The 16,031-nt window shown below is 53.9% G+C and overlaps 1 protein-coding gene across 4 annotated transcripts in view; it reads right to left on the bottom strand.

The window, feature by feature from the left end:
• Positions 1–15,615, bottom strand: part of madd (MAP-kinase activating death domain) — a 268,175-nt gene extending 252,560 nt beyond the window's left edge. For 3 of the 4 annotated variants that reach the window (XR_015080939.1, XR_015080942.1, XM_086007468.1), the window contains exon 1: positions 15,531–15,615. The gene's annotated coding sequence lies outside the window, so the exon portion shown is untranslated. Of the gene's footprint in view, positions 1–34; positions 616–15,530 lie in introns of those variants that run through there. The other variant, XR_015080941.1, reaches the window with a different exon arrangement.
• Between the last annotated feature and the right edge of the window lie 416 nt (positions 15,616–16,031).

The following is a 16,031-nucleotide window of genomic DNA, read 5'->3' as shown; positions in this document are numbered from 1 at the left end:
ACCCCCACCCCAAACACCTTGATTAAAATGCTACCTTATAATTCTTCCGGCTGACAGTGATTATTCTGCACCCTTGCCTGTGGAATCCGAAGAATCGAGTGAACCAGAAGCAGAGATCCGTTCCCGAATCTCAGTCCATAATAATGCCTCGTGACATTGGAAGCTGTTAATTTAAGCACGGTATGAGGGTTACATTGCGCTCAGAACACAAGCAGTGCTACTCCCACGGTTTAGGAGTACAAGAGGGTGCTCGGTGATTTACATTTCTCCATCGGTAGGTGTGCATGTTAGTAAAACAGCAATCTGAAAATATTTGAACAGAGCAGGATTCGCATTTCAGACACAAAGCGTTGCAAAAATGCTGACAGCTGCAAACCAATATTACTAGCCCAGCTGAAACCCTGCTGCAAGGTCACCGGCAATGGCTACAAGGAGATCTGCACTGGAGAGAAAGCAAAGGTCAGATGAAACGTGGCCACGATTTACTGTCAGGATAACGAGGTATTGAAAAAGGGTAGCAAATGAAATTAATGGGGAAAACAGGGGAAGAAAACCACAGCAATTCACACAGCCACAAGTAAAATCAGCTCCTCTGTTCAGCAATTCAGGGAACGTAGTGGACTGGAGAGATGGTCTGATTTCTGATAGGACATTGTCAGTATTGGGAGGGATTCTGTCTACTGCAATGATTTTTTTATGTAAACCCTGATGCAGTGTTCGTGTCGAGGCCTTTCACCAGATTCTCTGATAGGTCTGCCAATTTCCACCCATTACCATACCCAACAATTGTGCAATCTTTCAACAAGCCAGCGTCGATAATAGCTACTCATCAGCTTCAAACGGTTTGTCACTAAGGCTGTGCTGTTACAGCGACGTCTCAAACCGGAGGGAGTCAGAATCTTGTCAACGCCATCCAATCTCTGCACCGAAACTCCCTCACTCCCCAACACCAAGTATTGTGGAGTCAACACTGAAACTCCCTCACTCCCCAAACACCGAGCATTGTGGCGTCAACTCAAACTCCCTCACTCCCCAACACCGAGCATTGTGGAGTCAACTCAAACTCCCTCACTCCCCAACACACAGCATTGTGGAGTCAACTCAAACTCCCTCACTCCCCAACACCGAGCATTGTGGCGTCAACTCAAACTCCCTCACTCCCCAACACCGAGCATTGTGGAGTCAACTCAAACACCCTCACTCCCCAAACACCGAGCATTGTGGAGTCAACTCAAACTCCCTCACTCCCCAACACCGAGCATTGTGGAGTCAACTCAAACTCCCTCACTCCCAAACACCGAGCATTGTGGAGTCAACTCAAACTCCCTCACTCCCCAAACACCGAGCATTGTGGAGTCAACTCAAACTCCCTCACTCCCCAACACCGAGCATTGTGGAGTCAACTCAAACTCCCTCACTCCCAAACACCGAGCATTGTGGAGTCAACTCAAACTCCCTCACTCCCCAAACACACAGCATTGTGGAGTCAACTCAAACTCCCTCACTCCCCAACACCGAGCATTGTGGCGTCAACTCAAACTCCCTCACTCCCCAACACCGAGCATTGTGGAGTCAACACTGAAACTCCCTCACTCCCCAACACCGAGCATTGTGGAGTCAACTCAAACTCCCTCACTCCCCAACACACCGAGCATTGTGGAGTCAACTCAAACTCTCTCACTCCCCAAACACCGAGCATTGTGGAGTCAACTCAAACTCCCTCACTCCCCAACACCCAGCATTGTGGAGTCAACTCAAACTCCCTCACTCCCCAAACACCGAGCACCCTGGAGTCAACTCTCACTCCCTCACTCCCCAAACACCGAGCATTGTGGAGTCAACACTGAAACTCCCTCACTCCCCAATCACCGAGCATTGTGGAGTCAACTCAAACTCCCTCACTCCCCAAAGACACAGCATTGTGGAGTCAACACTGAAACTCCCTCACTCCCCAACACAGCATTGTGGAGTCAACTCAAACTCCCTCACTCCCCAACACCGAGCATTGTGGAGTCAACACTGAAACTCCCTCACTCCCCAACACACAGCATTGTGGAGTCAACTCAAACTCCCTCACTCCCCAAACACACAGCATTGTGGATGAGCACAAGGTCCCTCACCAGAGCCAATGAAGCAAGGTGCCACGTGTTCCTCTGCACACTGGGCAAGGACGTGGATGTCATCAACCTTGGCTGCAATTCTCTCCCCTCTGGTCAACTCCATGCTGTCTGGGTTAACACACAGCCAATTCAGGGAGCGAGGGAAGGAAGGAAGGAAGGCCAGTACCTGGCGAATTGCACCCCAGCAAGGAGTGAATGCTTCAGAAGAGGGATCATTCAAAAGAAAACATCCTTGAGCTTGGTGTGTCATTAACAGGTGGGATGGTGAGCGCCATACACCAGTCTCTGCAGTATGGTTCAGGAAGGACACAGGACTCCATACACCAGTCTCTGCAGTATGGTTCAGGAAGGACACAGGACTCCATACACCAGTCTCTGCAGTATGGTTCAGGAAGGACACAGGACTCCATACACCAGTCTCTGCAGTATGGTTCAGGAAGGACACAGGACTCCATACACCAGTCTCTGCAGTATGGGTCAGGAAGGACACAGGACTCCATACACCAGTCTCTGCAGTATGGTTCAGGAAGGACACAGGACTCCATACACCAGTCTCTGCAGTATGGTTCAGGAAGGACACAGGACTCCATACACCAGTCTCTGCAGTATGGTTCAGGGAGGACACAGGACTCCATACACCAGTCTCTGAAGTATGGTTCAGGAAGGACACAGGACTCCACACACCAGTCTCTGCAGTATGGTTCAGGAAGGACACAGGACTCCATACACCAGTCTCTGCAGTATGGTTCAGGAAGGACACAGGACTCCATACACCAGTCTCTGCAGTATGGTTCAGGAAGGACACAGGACTCCATACACCAGTCTCTGCAGTATGGTTCAGGAAGGACACAGGACTCCATACACCAGTCTCTGCAGTATGGTTCAGGAAGGACACAGGACTCCATACACCAGTCTCTGCAGTATGGTTCAGGAAGGACACAGGACTCCATACACCAGTCTCTGCAGTATGGTTCAGGAAGGACACAGGACTCCATACACCAGTCTCTGCAGTATGGTTCAGGAAGGACACAGGGCTCCATACACCAGTCTCTGCAGTATGGTTCAGGAAGGACACAGGACTCCATACACCAGTCTCTGCAGTATGGTTCAGGAAGGACACAGGACTCCATACACCAGTCTCTGCAGTATGGTTCAGGAAGGACACAGGACTCCATACACCAGTCTCTGCAGTATGGTTCAGGAAGGACACAGGACTCCATACACCAGTCTCTGCAGTATGGTTCAGGAAGGACACAGGACTCCATACACCAGTCTCTGCAGTATGGTTCAGGAAGGACACAGGACTCCATACACCAGTCTCTGCAGTATGGTTCAGGAAGGACACAGGACTCCATACACCAGTCTCTGCAGTATGGTTCAGGAAGGACACAGGACTCCATACACTAGTCTCTGCAGTATGGTTCAGGAAGGACACAGGACTCCATACACTAGTCTCTGCAGTATGGTTCAGGAAGGACACAGGACTCCATACACCAGTCTCTGCAGTATGGTTCAGGGAGGACACAGGACTCCATACACCAGTCTCTGCAGTATGGTTCAGGAAGGACACAGGACTCCATACACCAGTCTCTGCAGTATGGTTCAGGAAGGACACAGGACTCCATACACCAGTCTCTGCAGTATGGTTCAGGAAGGACACAGGACTCCATACACTAGTCTCTGCAGTATGGTTCAGGAAGGACACAGGACTCCATACACCAGTCTCTGCAGTATGGTTCAGGAAGGACACAGGACTCCATACACCAGTCTCTGCAGTATGGTTCAGGAAGGACACAGGACTCCATACACTAGTCTCTGCAGTATGGTTCAGGAAGGACACAGGACTCCATACACCAGTCTCTGCAGTATGGTTCAGGAAGGACACAGGACTCCATACACCAGTCTCTGCAGTATGGTTCAGGAAGGACACAGGACTCCATACACCAGTCTCTGCAGTATGGTTCAGGAAGGACACAGGACTCCATACACCAGTCTCTGCAGTATGGTTCAGGAAGGACACAGGACTCCATACACCAGTCTCTGCAGCATGGTTCAGGAAGGACACAGGACTCCATACACCAGTCTCTGCAGTATGGTTCAGGAAGGACACAGGACTCCATACACCAGTCTCTGCAGTATGGTTCAGGAAGGACACAGGACTCCATACACCAGTCTCTGCAGTATGGTTCAGGAAGGACACAGGACTCCATACACCAGTCTCTGCAGTATGGTTCAGGAAGGACACAGGACTCCATACACCAGTCTCTGCAGTATGGTTCAGGAAGGACACAGGACTCCATACACCAGTCTCTGCAGTATGGTTCAGGAAGGACACAGGACTCCATACACCAGTCTCTGCAGTATGGTTCAGGAAGGACACAGGACTCCATACACCAGTCTCTGCAGCATGGTTCAGGAAGGACACAGGACTCCATACACCAGTCTCTGCAGTATGGTTCAGGAAGGACACAGGACTCCATACAAGCAGCAGACTCTTCCCATACACTCAATATTCTAGGACATGCACGATGCAACTGTAGCTTGTACACCAGATACAGCGCGCCTCCCACGCATCGCCTTCTGGAGACCTTTATAACAGCTCACTCACTACTAATACTGTCAGCAAATTCAGCAGTGCCTTCAGGTAGCCATCTGTTCACAGCTCCTGTTAAAGGGGACTGACCAGCCTGGGCTTTAACTCCAACAAGAACCCTTTTTGGGATATGGATCATCAGCTCTTCAATCTGAATTATTTAACCTGCTGCTCCAGTTAAGAAAGAGGATGTGCATTTATATAGCGTCTTTCATGATCTCAGGACCAAAGCACTTTACAGCCAATGAAGTACTTATGAAGTGCAGTCACTGTTGTAATGTGGGAAACGCGGCAGCTAATTTGCACACAGCAAGCTCCCACAAACAGCAACGTGATAATGACCAGATAACCTGTGTCAGTCATGTTTGTTGAGGGATAAATGTTGGCCAGGACACGAGAGACCTCACCTGATCTCCTTCTAATAGTGCCATGGGATCTTTTGCACCCACCAGAGGGGGCAGACGGGGCTTCAGTTTAACGTCTCATCCGAAAGATGGCACCTCCGACAGTGCAGCACTCCCTCAGAGCCACCCCTCCTAAAGTACAGCGCTCCCTTAGTGCTGCCCCTCCAACAGTGCAGCACTCCATCAGTACTGCCCCTCTGCCAGTGCATATCTGCCTCAGTACTGCACTGGGAGTGTCAGCCTGGATTGTGTGGAGGTGGGCATTGGGCACGTCAAGCCTGCAGGTGAGGGAGGCATGGGTAAGATTTTGAGCAGCACTGGGGGGTGAGGGTAAGGGTGTAGGCTGCTGACGGGGGTGAGGGTAAGGGCGTAGGCTGCTGATGGGGGTGAGGGTAAGGGCGTAGGCTGCCGATGGGGGTGAGGGTAAGGGCGTAGGCTGCTGATGGGGGTGAGGGTAAGGGCGTAGGCTGCCGATGGGGGTGAGGGTAAGGGCGTAGGCTGCTGATGGGGGTGAGGGTAAGAGTGTAGGCTGCTGATGGGGGTGAGGGTAAGGGCGTAGGCTGCTGATGGGGGTGAGGGTAAGGGCGTAGGCTGCCGATGGGGGTGAGGGTAAGGGCGTAGGCTGCCGATGGGGGTGAGGGTAAGGGCGTAGGCTGCCGATGGGGGTGAGGGTAAGGGCGTAGGCTGCTGATGGGGGTGAGGGTAAGAGTGTAGGCTGCTGATGGGGGTGAGGGTAAGGGCGTAGGCTGCTGATGGGGGTGAGGGTAAGGGCGTAGGCTGCCGATGGGGGTGAGGGTAAGAGTGTAGGCTGCTGATGGGGGTGAGGGTAAGGGTGTAGGCTGCTGATGGGGGTGAGGGTAAGAGTGTAGGCTGCTGATGGGGGTGAGGGTAAGAGTGTAGGCTGCTGATGGGGGTGAGGGTAAGGGCGTAGGCTGCTGATGGGGGTGAGGGTAAGGGCGTAGGCTGCCGATGAGGGTGAGGGTAAGGGCGTAGGCTGCCGATGGGGGTGAGGGTAAGGGCGTAGGCTGCTGATGGGGGTGAGGGTAAGAGTGTAGGCTGCTGATGGGGGTGAGGGTAAGGGCGTAGGCTGCTGATGGGGGTGAGGGTAAGGGCGTAGGCTGCTGATGGGGGTGAGGGTAAGGGCGTAGGCTGCTGATGGGGGTGACGGTAAGGGCAGAGGCTGCTGATGGGGGTGAAGGTAGGGGCAGAGGCTGCTGATGGGGGTGAGGGTAAGGGCGTAGGTTGCTGATGGGGGTGAGGGTAAGGGCGTAGGCTGCTGATGTTGAGGTGGTGGGAACCAGCTCAAGTGGAACTGAAACTCAGCTCAGAATCAAACAGGGCACTCGGACTGCGTACTGTTGGCTTCACCCTGTGCAGGCAGAGGGGGAAGGGGATGGAATCAGGGGCTGAGATCTTTGTGGGCCGGAGCCTCTCCCCGCGATCCTCACCAGCCAGGCATGGACGGTCATTGCCCTATCAAGAGGTGCTTCAATTGTACTAACCCCCCACCAGAGGAATTAAACACAAATGCAACCAAATCATAGAAAGACTACAAACATCACAAATGCCCCCCTAGACCTCCGTAGGTTTTAAACTCCTCTCCCTCAATCTCTCTTCGGCTCCCTGTGTGTCTGGGGCTTTTTGAAGCACCCACAGTGATTTGCACAGCACTGTCTGACGGGTTCGTCCATCTTTAATCTGCAGCTGAAGGTGAAGGTCAGTCAAGGCTGCTGACAGTACACAGCCATGCACAGACACACTGCCAGCCCTCAACTACATCTGGTACCTTGTCCCGATCATTTTAATGCAATGATGCTCTCTAAGCTGATTACTCCAGCGATATCCAGCTTTGCTTCCAGCCTTTAAATCACGTGATACAAGGCCTCAGCTTCCCCGGCACTGTGCTGACACTTGCACAAAAACCTACTCAAAGGGCACCTTATACACAAGCGGACTGAAAACACACCATGAGCTGAAGGGGCTATTAACTAACCTGTTCCTTTCTCCTCGCCTGGCCTCACTCGACCCATCCTACATCTCAATTCCTTCTTTCTCCAAACACCTCCATCAGCAGGTTTCAAAGCATCACCCTTGACAGCTCCTCAGATGATCGTCAATAAACCTGCAACTTTCAGCATTATAGTGCGTGCAAGGAAAAGACAGTGCTGCATTTCCCCAGTGACTGAGGCTGTTGTAATATTGAAAGGACAGTGCTGCATTTCCCCAATACTGTCCTAGTGACTGAAGGTGTTGTAATATTGAAAGAACAGTGCTACATTTCCTCAGTACTGTCCCAGTGACTGAGGCTGTTGTAATATTGAAAGAACAGTGCTACATTTCCTCAGTACTGTCCCAGTGACTGAGGCTGTTGTAATATTGAAAGGACAGTGCTGCATTTCCCCAGTACTGTCCCAGTGACTGAGGGTGTTGTAATATTGAAAGGACAGTGCTGCATTTCCCCAGTACTGTCCCAGTGACTGAGGGTGTTGTAATATTGAAAGGACAGTGCTGCATTTCCCCAGTACTGTCCCAGTGACTGAGGGTGTTGTAATATTGAAAGAACAGTGCTGCATTTCCCCAGTGCTGTCCCAGTGACTGAGGGTGTTGTAATATTGAAAGGACAGTGCTGCATTTCCCCAGTACTGTCCCAGTGACTGAGGCTGTTGTAATATTGAAAGGACAGTGCTGCATTTCCCCAGTACTGTCCCAGTGACTGAGGGTGTTGTAATATTGAAAGGACAGTGCTGCATTTCCCCAATACTGTCCTAGTGACTGAGGGTGTTGTAATATTGAAAGGACAGTGCTGCATTTCCCCAGTACTGTCCCAGTGACTGAGGGTGTTGTAATATTGAAAGGAGAGTGCTGCATTTCCCCAGTACTCTCCCAGTGACTGAGGCTGTTGTAATATTGAAAGGACAGTGCTGCATTTCCTCAGCATTGTCCCAGTGACTGAGGGTGTTGTAAATAAGGAAAGGACAGTGCTACATTTCCCCAGTAGACCAATTACAATCACTCCCATCAATGTCAGTGCAGACCATCACTCCACCCGTACACCCAGCATCACTCACACATAGCACAGTGCAGCCATATCAATACTGTGGAAATCCATCTACTAACAGGGTGAGCGGAGTTATTGAAGAGGATGCCCACCAGACCATCCCAGGGGACAGCTAACTTCAGCCTGTACGTACAGCAGCCCTGTCTCACACACTGAGCTTCTTACCCCATCATTGTTATTACACACTGGTCATGGTCCAAAATCCCATCACGTTCCCAAACACTTCCTCACCCTCCAAGCTCCACTGATAGTAACCTGCCCCCAAATGTCGGGGAATACCACTACACGGTACTGGGAGTCACACCCAATTTACCGAGGCTCTTCCTCCTCTATAGTCCCAGAAAGGCCCAGCTTGGCTCAGTAGCATCACTCTACCGAGTCAGAAGGTTGTGGCTTCAAGTTCCACTCCAGAGACTTGAGCCCATAATCTAAGCTGACACTTCTGTCGTACCTTGGCATCAGTACTGAAGCATTGATGCACTGCCGGAGGGGCAGCGCCGAGGGAGCGCCGCACTGCCGGAGGGGCAGCGCCGAGGGAGCGCCGCACTGCTGGAGGGGCAGCGCCGAGGGAGCGCCGCACTGCCGGAGGGGCAGCGCCGAGGGAGCGCCGCACTGCCGGAGGGGCAGCGCCGAGGGAGCGCCGCACTGCCGGAGGGGCAGCGCCGAGGGAGCGCCGCACTGCCGGAGGGGCAGCGCCGAGGGAGCGCCGCACTGCCGGAGGGGCAGCGCCGAGGGAGCGCCGCACTGCCGGAGGGGCAGCGCCGAGGGAGCGCCGCACTGCCGGAGGGGCAGCGCCGAGGGAGCGCCGCACTGCCGGAGGGGCAGCGCCGAGGGAGCGCCGCACTGCCGGAGGGGCAGCGCCGAGGGAGCGCCGCACTGCCGGAGGGAGCGCCGAGGGAGCGCCGCACTGCCGAGGGAGTGCCGCACTGCCGGAGGGGCCGTCTTTTGGATGAGATGCTAAAGCTAGGTCCTGTCTGCCCTCTGAAGTGGATGTGAAAGATCCCAGAGCACGATATCCCCACATAGCCCCCCTCCCCGCCACACACCGCCACCCCCACACACCCAACAGCCCCCTGCCACCCCAAAGCACACCTTGAATATAGGGGGTATGATTAAGAAGTTTGCAGCTGATACTAAACTCGGCTGTGTGGTTGATACTGAAGAAGGAAGCTGTCGACTGCAGGAAGATATCAATAAATTGGTCAGGTGGGCAGCACAGTGGCAAATGGAATTCAATCTGGAGAAGTGTGAGGTAATACATTTGGGGAGGGCTAACAAGGAAAGGGAATTCACATTAAATGGTAGGATACTGAGTAGTGTAGAGGAACAAAGGGACCGTGGAGTGCATGTCCACAGATCCCTGAAGGTAGCAGGCCAGGTAGATAAGGTGGTTAAGAAGGCACACGGAATGCTTGCCTTTATTAGCTGAGGCATAGAATATAAGAGCAGGGGGGTTATGCTTCAACTGTATAAAACACTAGTTAGGCCTCAGCTGGAGTACTGCGTGCAGTTCTGGTCACCACATTACAGGAAAGATGTGATTGCACGAGAGAGGGTACAGAGGAGATTGACAAGGATGTTGCCGGGAGTAGAGAATCTTAGCTATGAGGAAAGACTGGATAGGCTGGGTCTGTTTTCCTTGGAACAGAGGAGGCTGAGGGGAGACCTTATTGAGGTGTATAAAATTATGAGGGGCCTGGATAAAGTGGATAGAAAGGACCTATTTCCCTTAGCAGAGGGGTCAAAAACCAGGGGGCACAGATTTAAAGTAATTGGTGGAAGGTTTAGAGGGGGTTTGAGGGGAAATTTCTTCACCCAGAGGGTTGTGGGGGTCTGGAACTCACTGCCTGAAAGGGTGGGAGAGGCAGGAACCCTAACCACATTTAAAATGTCACTGGATGTGCACTTGGGATGCTCTAACCTGCAGGGCTACGGACCAAGAGCTGGGAAACATAGAAGATAGGAGCAGGAGTAGGCCATTCGGCCCCTCGAGCCTGCTCCGCCATTCAATGAGATCATGGCTGATCATCCAAATTCAGTGCCCGGTCCCTGCTTTCTCCCCATACCCCTTGATCCCTTTAGCCTTAAGAAATATATCCAACTCCTTCTTGAATATATTTAATGAACTGGCCTCCACCGCCCTCTGTGCCAGAGAATTCCACAGGTTCACCACTCTCTGGGTGAAGAAATTCCTCCTCATTTTAGTCCTAAATGGCTTACCCCTTATCCTTAGACTGTGACCCCTGGTTCTGCACTCCCCAGCCATCAGAAACATCCTTCCTGCATCTAGTCTGTCCAGTCCTGTCAGAATTTTGTAAGTTTCAATGAGATCACCTCTCATTCTTCTAAACTCCAGCGAGTATAAGCCCAATCTCTCCTCATACGTCATTCCTGCCATCCCAGGTATCAGCCTGGTGAATCTTCGCTGAACTCCTTCCATGGCAAGAACATCCTTCCTCAGGTAAGGTGACCAAAACTGCACACAATACTCAAGGTGCGGTCTCACCAAAGCCCTGTACAACTGCAGCAAGACATCCTTGTTCCTGTACTCAAACCCTCTCGCTACGAAGGCCAACATACCATTTGCCTTCTTAACCGCCTGCTGCACCTGCATGCTTACCTTCAGCGACTGGTGCACAAGGACACCCAGGTTTCATTGCACTTCCCCTTCTAATCTATTGCCATTCAAATAATAATCTGCCTTCCTGTTTTTGCCACCAAAGTGGATAACCTCACATTTATCCACATTATAGTGCATTTGCCATGTTTCTGCCCAATCACCCAACCTGTCCAAATCGTACTGGAGTTTTACGACATCCTCCTCACAGCATACCCTCCCACCCATCTTTGTGTCGTCTGCAAATTTGGAGATATTACATCCAATTCCCTCGTCCAGATCATTAATATATATTGTGAACAGCTGGGGTCCTAGGACCGATCCTTGGAATACCCCACTAGTCACTGCCTGCCACTCGGAAAACGACCCGTTTATTCCAACTCTTTGCTTTCTGTCCGCCAACCAGTTCTCTATCCAAGTCAATACCTTGCCCCCAATCCCATGTGCCTTAATTTTGCACGTTAATCTCTTATGCGGGACCTTATCGAAAGCCTTCTGAAAGTCCAAATACACCACATCCACTGGTTCTCCCTTATCTATTTTACCAGTTACATCCTCAAAAAATTCCAGTAGATTAGTCAAGTATGATTTACCTTTTGTAAATCCATGTTGACTTTGTCCGATCCTGTCACTGCTTTCCAAGTGCTCTGCTATTACATCTTTTATAATGGACTCTAGCATTTTCCCCACTACCGATGTCAGGCTTACCGGTCTATAATTCCCCGCTTTTTCTCTACCACCTTTTTTGAATAGTGGGGTAACATTAGCTACCCTCCAATCCATGGGTACTGTTCCAGAGTCTACCGAGTTCTGGAAGATGACCAGCAATGCATCTACTATTTCTAGGGCCACTTCCTTAAGTACCCTGGGATGTAGATTATCAGGCCCTGGGGATTTATCGGCCTTCAGTCCAATCAATTTTCCTAACACCATTTCCCTACAAATACTGATTTCTATCAGTTTCTCCCTTTCATCAGACCCTATGTTCCCCAGCATCTCTGGGAGGTTATTTGTGTCCTCCTTTGTGAAGACAGAACCAAAAAATGTATTTAGTTGGCCTGCCATTTCTTTGTTCCCCATTATAAATTCCCTTGATTCTGACTGCAAGGGACCTACGCTTGACTTCACCAATCTTTTTCTCTTCACATATCTATAAAAGCTTTTACAGTCAGTTTTTATATTCCCTGCAAGCTTACTCTCATATTCTATTTTCCCTTTCTTAATTAATCCCTTTGTCCTCCTTTGTTCAATCCTAAACTGCTCCCAATCCTCAGGATTATTGCTTTTTCTGGCCAATTTATATGTCCTCTCCTTGGATCTTATGCTATCCCTAATTTCCCTTGTTAGCCACAGTTGAGTCACCTTTTTTGTTTTATTTTTATGCCAAACTGGGATGAACAAATTCTGTAGTTCATCAATGCGATCTTTGAATGTTTGCCATTGCCCATCCACCGTCAACCCTTTGAGTGACATTCCCCAATCAATCCTACCCAATTCGCGCCTCATACCATCGTAGTTTCCTTTATTTAAATTCAGGACCCAAGTCTCTGAGTCAACTACTTCACTCTCCATCTTAATGAAGAATTCTATCATATTATGATCGCTCTGACCCAAGGGGCCTCGCACAACAAGATTGCTAATTAATCCTTTCTAATTACATAATACCCAGTCTAAGATCTCTAGTTGGTTCCTCGACATATTGGTCCAGGAAACCATCCCGTATACACTCCAGGAATTCCTCCTCCACAGTATTGTTACTAATTTGGTTAGCTCAATCTCTATGTAGGTTAGTGGGATTAGGCTGGATAACTCCTTCAGTGTTGTAACTTTCTATGATTCTATGCCACCATCCATCAGATACCAAGTTCCACTTGGATGCTAGAGGCCATCGGACTCTTAACCCTCTCCGTCCTCCAGTCCTGAGCTTTACAAGAAACTTTTGATTAACCGGCCACGAAATAACCGGAACGCTCTATCCACCGGCAAAATTCAGGAGTCGGTTCAGATAACTTTTTTTACTTTTAGTTACTTTTTTTAATCATTTGTGGCTGTGCAAGCGTGTAGCTGAAGCTGTTGCTAAGGTACAGAGACGCTTGCAACTTGTGCCGATTGTTTTGAAGCTGTTACTAAGCAACAGGGTTTGTTGCTTTAGATGGAGCTCTGAGCTCCGTATCTTTTAACTATAGCGCTCGGTTCTCCGGCATTGTTGATGGACCGGCACCAGGTCGGTCCCATCCATGCCGGATACCAGAAAGTTTCCTGTACTTCATCTTCCTTTGATTGCCTCTCTCTCTCCTTTCCCTTGAGGAGCTCGGAGGGCTGAAGGACTCCCAATGGGGTGCGTGGTCTATCGCAGCTCCCTGACGTGGGCCTGAACCCATAGACAGTGCCTCGTGAACCTGTCTCACCCGTAAAGACGCAAACCGCAGTATAGCTGTATATAGGTGTTATCGCATCAGTACATAGAATGTGGAGCACAGAAACAGGCCATTCAGCCCAACTGCTGCACACGCGCCTCCTCCCACCCGACTTCATCGAACCCTCAATGAATCAGCATATCATCTGCCAGCCTTCGCAGCATCCAATACGATAGCCCTCGGCCCTTCACCCACCTTCTCTCTTAACCAAAGCTTTGGAGGCTGCTGCCAGCTTCCGATACCTAGAAACTGCTCACAGCTCTTGCATACTCGAGAGTCATCGCTCGGATTAATTCTGGTTGACAGGACACGGCAAGATCTGATGAACACTGCAAGGGGGGGGGGGGGGGGGGAGGAGGGGAGAAACATAGAAACTAGGAGTAGGTCATTCGGCCCCTCGAGCCTGCTCCACCATTCAATGAGATCATGGCTGATCATCCAAACCTGTCTCTGCCTTCTCCCCATATCCCTTGATCCCTTTAGCCTCAAGAAATATATCTAACTCCTTCTTGAATATATTTAATGAATTGGCCTCAACTGCCCTCTGTGGTAGAGAATTCCACAGGTTCACCACTCTCTGGGTGAAGAAATTCCTCATTTCTGTCCTCTGGGAGGAGGTTCAGCGGCCCGTCCGGATTGGCTGGGTGGGGTGAAGAGAGGGCGAGCTGTCCGGGGGGGGGGGGGGGGGTTAGGGTGGGGAGGGGAGCGGGGAGGGCTGTCAGGGGGAGCGGGGCGGGGTGACCAGGGGAGGGGAGCGGGGCGGGCTGTCAGGGGGAGGGGGGCGGGGTGGGGAGCGGGGAGGGCTGTCAGGGGGAGGGTAAGCGGGGCGGGCTGTCAGGGTGGGGGGGGAGCGGGGCGGAGCGGGGATGGCTGTCAGGGGGAGGGGAGGGGAGGGGAGCGGGGCGGGGTGTCAGGGGGAGGGGAGCGGGGCGGCAGGGAGGGGGAGCGGGGCGGCAGGGAGGGGAGCGGGGCGGGGTAGGAGGGGGCTGTCAGGGTGGGGGGGGGAGCGGGGCGGAGCGGGGATGGCTGTCAGGGGGAGGGGAGCGGGGCGGGGCGGCAGGGAGGGGGAGCGGGGTAGGGGAGGGGGGCTGTCAGGGCGGGGGAGGGAGCGGGGCGGAGCGGGGATGGCTGTCAGGGGGAGGGGAGCGGGGCGGGTTCAGGGGGAGGGGCAGGGTCTCGGGGAGGGGGAGCGGGGCGGGGTAGGGGAGGGGGAGCGGGGGAGGGAGCGGGGCGGAGCGGGGATGGCTGTCAGGGCGAGGGGAGCGGGGCGGGCTGTCAGGGGGAGGGGAGCGGGGCGGGGTCTCAGGGAGGGGGAGCGGGGCGGGGTAGGGGGGGCTGTCAGGGCAGGGGGAGCGGGGCGGGCTGTCAGGGGGAGGGGAGCGGGGCGGGGTCTCAGGGAGGGGGAGCGGGGCGGGGTAGGGGGGGCTGTCAGGGGGGGGGGAGCGGGGATGGCTGTCGGGGGCGGGGCGGGGATGGCTGTCGGGGGGGGCGGGGATGGCTGTCGGGGGGGGGGGAGCGGGGATGGCTGTCGGGGGGGGGGGGGCGGGGATGGCTGTCGGGGGGGGGGGGGCGGGGATGGCTGTCGGGGGGGGGGGGGCGGGGATGGCTGTCGGGGGGGGGTCGGGGATGGCTGTCGGGGGGGGGCGGGGATGGCTGTCGGGGGGGGGCGGGGATGGCTGTCGGGGGGGGGCGGGGATGGCTGTCGGGGGGGGGCGGGAATGGCTGTCGGGGGGGGGCGGGAATGGCTGTCGGGGGGGGGGGCGGGAATGGCTGTCGGGGGGGGGGGCGGGGATGGCTGTCAGGGGGGGGCGGGGATGGCTGTCAGGGGGGGGGAGCGGGGCGGGGGCGGAGGGTGCTGTCAGGGAGGGGGAGCGGGGCGGGGGCGGAGGGTGCTGTCAGGGAGGGGGAGCGGGGCGGGGGCGGAGGGTGCTGTCAGGGAGGGGGAGCGGGGCGGGGGCGGAGGGTGCTGTCAGGGGGGGGGAGCGGGGCGGGGGCGGAGGGTGCTGTCAGGGAGGGGGAGCGGAGCGGGGTGGGGGGGGTGCTGTCAGGGCGGGGCGGGCTGTCAGGGAGGGTAAGCGGGGAGGGGGGGCGGGGGGGGGGTGGGGAGCGCTGTCAGGGGGAGGGGGGGCGGGGCGGGCTGTCAGGCCGGTTCTGATGCTCCGAGCCCCACCTCTACCCCGGCCCGGGCCTGTGCGGCAGCCCTCGAGGGCGGTGCGGGTCTGTCGGTGAAGACCGGCGGGTCCGAGTACCCGCCCCCCGCCAGTCAGCGCCCCGTGTCCCGGGCGGGCTGTGCGCTCTGTCTCTGTCTCTCACTCACTCACCGATCCTGCTCCGTCTGTCGCCACAGTACCGAGTCCTGCGCAGCCGCAATACAACTTCCGCACGCGCACAGATGCGCCTGCGCAATCCCGCCTCCACCACCGCGCCGCATAACGCATGCGCAGATTCCACTTCTCAGCTCCGCCTCCAGCTCGCACTGCGCAGGCGTCATCTGTGGAGGTGGATCCCTGTTCCTCTCAAATAACAACAGAAAATGCTGGATAAACGCAAAGCCTTGATAAGGGGTTTTGACCCGAATCGTTGGCTCTATTTTCTCTCCACGGATGTTGCCTGGCGTGCTGAGTTTTTCCAGCATTTTCTGCTGTTATTTCGGATTTCCAGCATCTGCAGTATTTTGCTATCATCCCTGTTCCTCTCGCCGCCTCCGCCTTTTCTTCACTGGCGCTGGCCCTCAGGGAGGTGGGTGTAATGATCAGTAACATGTCATTCTAGAATGGTACACTAGGTGGAGCTGTATGTTTAGTAGGGGGCTACCCACAAGG

Source organism: Somniosus microcephalus, chromosome 15 (genome assembly GCF_052327205.1).
Source record: "Somniosus microcephalus isolate GS21.2 chromosome 15, FLI_Smic_1.0, whole genome shotgun sequence".
Classification (NCBI taxonomy): Eukaryota; Metazoa; Chordata; class Chondrichthyes; order Squaliformes; family Somniosidae; genus Somniosus; species Somniosus microcephalus.
The sequence above is the reverse complement of the archived record's forward strand: the minus strand, read 5'-3'. Positions and strand labels throughout refer to the sequence as shown.